Source organism: Arachis hypogaea, chromosome 11 (genome assembly GCF_003086295.3).
Source record: "Arachis hypogaea cultivar Tifrunner chromosome 11, arahy.Tifrunner.gnm2.J5K5, whole genome shotgun sequence".
Taxonomy (NCBI): Eukaryota; Viridiplantae; Streptophyta; class Magnoliopsida; order Fabales; family Fabaceae; genus Arachis; species Arachis hypogaea.
Window position 1 is genome coordinate 144,312,166 of NC_092046.1, and position 4,774 is coordinate 144,316,939.

The 4,774-nt window shown below is 34.1% G+C and overlaps 1 pseudogene; it reads left to right on the plus strand.

Moving 5' to 3' along the window:
* The first annotated feature begins 711 nt into the window (after positions 1-711).
* On the plus strand, positions 712-3,396 carry LOC112723253 (uncharacterized; annotated as a pseudogene).
* Positions 3,397-4,774: the final 1,378 nt, after the last annotated feature.

Below are 4,774 nucleotides of genomic sequence, written 5' to 3' on the forward strand. Positions count from 1 at the left end.
AGCATGATTAATTGTTATAGTAGTGCCTCAATATATATATAATTTAGCTAGGTTCTTCTTTTGCACTTAGCAGAGGAGGAGTTTGTTTTATCAGAAAAATGAAAGCCTAGTGATCAAAGATGGGGTATTTATGAAAGTGAAAAAACAGGCCTTTCATCCAACAAGATGCTTTTTTGCATCTTAAACTATATATATTAATGTATTCAGATATATATTTAAATGATTAATTTTTTGGTGCTGATTGCTTGAAGCATTGTTAAATGATTAATTGTTGAAGTTGATTGCATGAAGCATGATTAATTCTTATAGTTTATTGTTGAAAGTTGAAACCTTGATAATTGATTAGTTGTTGGGTGCTAAACCTTGCTGTTGAGGCATTGATTAGTTGTTGAATTGTATTGTTATTGGATTGTTGGTAATTTTTAGGTATGGATGATAGTATCAATCAAGAATTACCTAGGAATAATAATTATGTTTTAATGTGTTTATTTATATTTTATATTATTTTATTATAAAATAGTTTTTTCAGTTCAACCACAATCGAACCGGTTAAATCTATAAACCAATAAATCAATAGTTAAAACGGTTTGATGATCGGTTCGGTTTTTAGAAAATCCTGCAAGGCCTATTTGTTTTTGTTTTTTTCTGTTTTTTTTTTTATTATTTTTTTTAATTTTTATCAAATAACCCCTATAAATTAACAAAAGGATGACACTGTTGTAATGTAAATTGTAGTGAGAGAAGACACACATCATCATCGTTTCTGATCCCCCGCCTCATGGCCTCACCCTTCAATCTCTATACTCAAATTAACGCACCCTTTTATAACTCCATCATCCACATTACATTCCTGATCACCATTCTCCCGGACAAGGAATAAACAAAAACAAACCCCAGAGTTTCTCTCCTTTTCTTTTATTTATTTGATTTTATTTCCGATCTTGTCCCTTCACTGGAGCTGTTGAAACGCGGTCGTTTCGGGGCCATCGCTGCTGAGTTTGAGATTGGAAATGGTGGGAGGAGGGAGCAGGAGGGAGGAGGCGCCGGTCATAAACAGCTCCAACGTGTTCGCAGCGCTCGGAAGCCTCAAGAAGAAGAAGAAGCCTGAGATTCTGAGAAGGAACAGGCTTCATCCAAGGGGAGAGCCTCCTCGTCCTCTTCCACCGCCGCTTCCTCCGCCGCACAACAGCAGGAGAAAAAGGAGGTTTTCTGGGCCCCGGCGCCACTCACGTCGAAGTCATGGGCTGACGTTGACGACGAGGATGACGACGACTACTACGCCATCACCGCTCCACCTCAATCCCTTTGGGGCGCTCCTGTTGCTGCTGCAGCTGAATCCGAGGCCCATGCTGAGGTGAACATAAAACTTTGAGCATTATTTCTTTTTTAATTGGATTATTCTATTTATGTGTGTTGGATCACTACTGCTGAAACTTGATATGCAATGGCTTGAATCGTTTATTTTTTAACTATGGATGGTGATGATCGTTGCCTTGATGCAGAGAGTGTAATTTTTTTCTTTTATTATTGTGTTTTTTATTTTTGAATCCGTTAGTCCTGTGGCATGGATAGCGACTAGACTTGGAAAAGGTGGATTAGTTGAGCTGTTCATGTTCTCACATTTATTTGCCAAGAGGTGAACCGAACTGGAATGGATGTTATTCAGTAGGTGTTTTGATTGTGTTGTCTGTGTTCTGTAAGTTGGATGTGTTAGGCAATGCTGTTTTGAAGGTTGGATTGGATGGGCTGATAATGGTGTCTTTGAGGAGAAAGAGTTGTGTTGAATGTTATTGCATGCATGATTGGAAAGAAAGCTGAGTGTTTCTTTTTATATCTTAAAGATATAATGTTGGATATTCTGTTTGATAATGAGGATCCTGGATTCTGGTCTTGTTCTGGATATCTAGCTCTGGGAAGGTATTTATGATCCTTGTTGAATTGTCATTTATGTGATTTGTGTTAATGGTCTAACGATCTGTAATCTGTATGCTTGGATTTGATGACGTTGTAGCTTGTCGGTTTAATGATTTGGAATCTGATTAGATTAATATGCATTTGATGACTATTTGTCGGTTTGCCGATTTGTTATTCTCATTTCCGGATTTGCAATTTGGTTCTGCAAGCTCAAGTTTCCACGTGTTCAATCTTGCATAGTTAAAATGATTGTGTCTTCACCCATAACTATAATGTTTAACGTAGATGATATCATGTAGCATGGACTTGCCCTTCACGTCCCATTTGGAGTAGTGAAAGCTGAAAGCTGCATAACTGGGCACTTAATTGTTAATTTGTTTTGGCCTTAATGGCAAATTAATAACATAGAAGATGGTTATTATTGTTTCATTGAGACATTGAGCTTCACATTGGACTAACTGCAAGACGTGTGAATGATTTAATAGCAGGAAAGCTATAGTGAGATAGAAGGCCTTGATGATGCTGAGGATGAACATGAAAATGATTTAGAAGCGCCAATAGAACCTGAAACTGTTGTTAAGAAGCCTCGTGAGCCTTCGTTGTCTACCAAGGAAACTGAAGAGCAACTTTCAAAGAAGGAATTGAAGAAAAAGGAGCTTGAAGCTGTTTTAGCAGAGCTAGGATTGCAAAAAGAACCCGGAAGCCAGGCTGACTCCCATGGTAATATGATGTTTTTGATATTGTGAAAGAAAAAAAGAAAAAAGATATTATAATTATCTTAGTTCTTTCAAGGAGGTATCTATCTTTTCGGAATTTGTTATTGATTTAACCATGCTGGCTACAAGAATGCTATTTAAATATCTAAAGTATTAAGTTGAGGCTTGAACTTGCTCATGCAAACGTTCGCCAATACATTTGCAAGCCCTGCTAAGATGACTGATTATATAGAAATTTCTTACTTGGAATCTTTTACCTATCCTGGAAAATTCAGGTGCTGAGAAGAAGGTCGAGGATCGCAATGGTGAGTTAGAAAAGGAGAATGCCACCGGTGAAAGCAAAAATGCAAAGAAGAAGAAGGACAAATCTTCAAAGGAGCAGAAAGAATCGCAAGACCTGCCTGATTCTGTGGCTGATGGAAAGACAACTACGGAAACTGCTGGAACGGGGAGGGCAGAGGATGCACCTGTAACTGACGTGAAAGAGCGGCATAAGAAAGTTGCATCTGTGAAGAAGAAAAAATCAAGGAGATGGATGCTGCTGCTAGGAGTGCAAGGCTTGCCGTGGCAAAGAGAAAAGATAAGGCGACTCACTACAATCAGCAGCCTGTGCGGTAAACAGGCTGACAAGTGGCAAAGTACTTGTATCTTCTCTTTGTTTATCCTTTTGTTTTGCCCTTTATATTTTCAGTCTTTCCATTATCATATATGGGCATATGCTCTTTGTTCATTTGCAAATGCAAAATAAACATCGATAGCGGCTTTAGATAAATTGACTATGAGCAAATTTATAATTTTACATGAGGGAAAATACGAGTATATGAATCTTTTACTCTGGTACTCTGTGTACTTATCAAAGTTTTAAAACAAGAAGGTATAATCCATTTTTCTGTCCCATTTGTTTCATTGTATGCGCATCTCCAAGAAAATTCTTGATGTTCATTTGATGTATCAGATGCCGTTGGAAAATTCTTGATGTTCATTTGATGTATCAGATGCCGTTAGAATACATCAACGCATTTTTTAAATTTGGGTTGCCTATAATTCCTTTCGGTCTCTCGGAATTTAAGAGAATTAGTAGCATGGTGCAATGTGAGCGTATTATTCTTGTCAAATCAAAGTTCTTTTAAGATCCGGTGACGTTGATATGGAGTTGAAATGAATGGGCAAGATGTGATACTTATAGTAAGTAAAGTACCAAATACTACAACCTTATCTAACCTATTAATTGGTTGAAGACAGTATAAACGAGAAAGAGGAAAATTATAGGAGAAAAGTTCAATTAATTATTTAAAGGTAAAAATATAAAATATAAATTTTGGCAAAAATTTTAAAAATACTCATAAATTTTATTTTGTTTTAATTTTATTCCTAAAATTTTCAATTTACATCAAGTATATCTCTAGTAAATTTTTGAAAAGTTTAGAACAAATCAGTAATAATGCATAACAACTATGTCTAATTCTTTTTTTGTGACTCAACTATGTCTGATTTGCTTATGCTAAAGGCTCTTCTTGTGAAATTATTGCCAAATTAGTTTAAAATTTTTTGAAAAATTAGTCACCACTCACCTAGAGTATACATGATGCAAATTGAAAACTTCTAGAATGAAATTAAAATAAAATAAAATTTAGAGATATTTTTTAAATTTTTAACAAATTTTAAAGACAAAAAATATACTTTATCATTGTTTAAAATATATCGTGTATTTCAAATTAGAAAGCACTAAATTGTTCATTTATAAATTAGCAAAAATAAAAGTATCAAAATATAAACTTTTATTTTCTTAGTCAATTAATTGAGTTCAAATCTACTTAATATACTAAAATTGGGTTTTCTCCCAGTTAATAAGGGTGACGTGTCGATCTCTCGTGAGTCCGTTTTCCCTCCAAAACGAATGAAATTTTTCATCTATTCTAAATTATTTTATAAAAAATACCTTTATTATAATTATATTATTATATTATAATTAATATTTAATGAATAATATATAATTATACTAATTTAGGAACATATCTTCATTATAATTATATCAAATCAATATTTAATGCACTATTAAACTACTTATCAATTATAATGCGTAATTACTGTACATAATAAAAAAATGCCTTAATAATAAATAATTTACATATTTATTTTTGTTT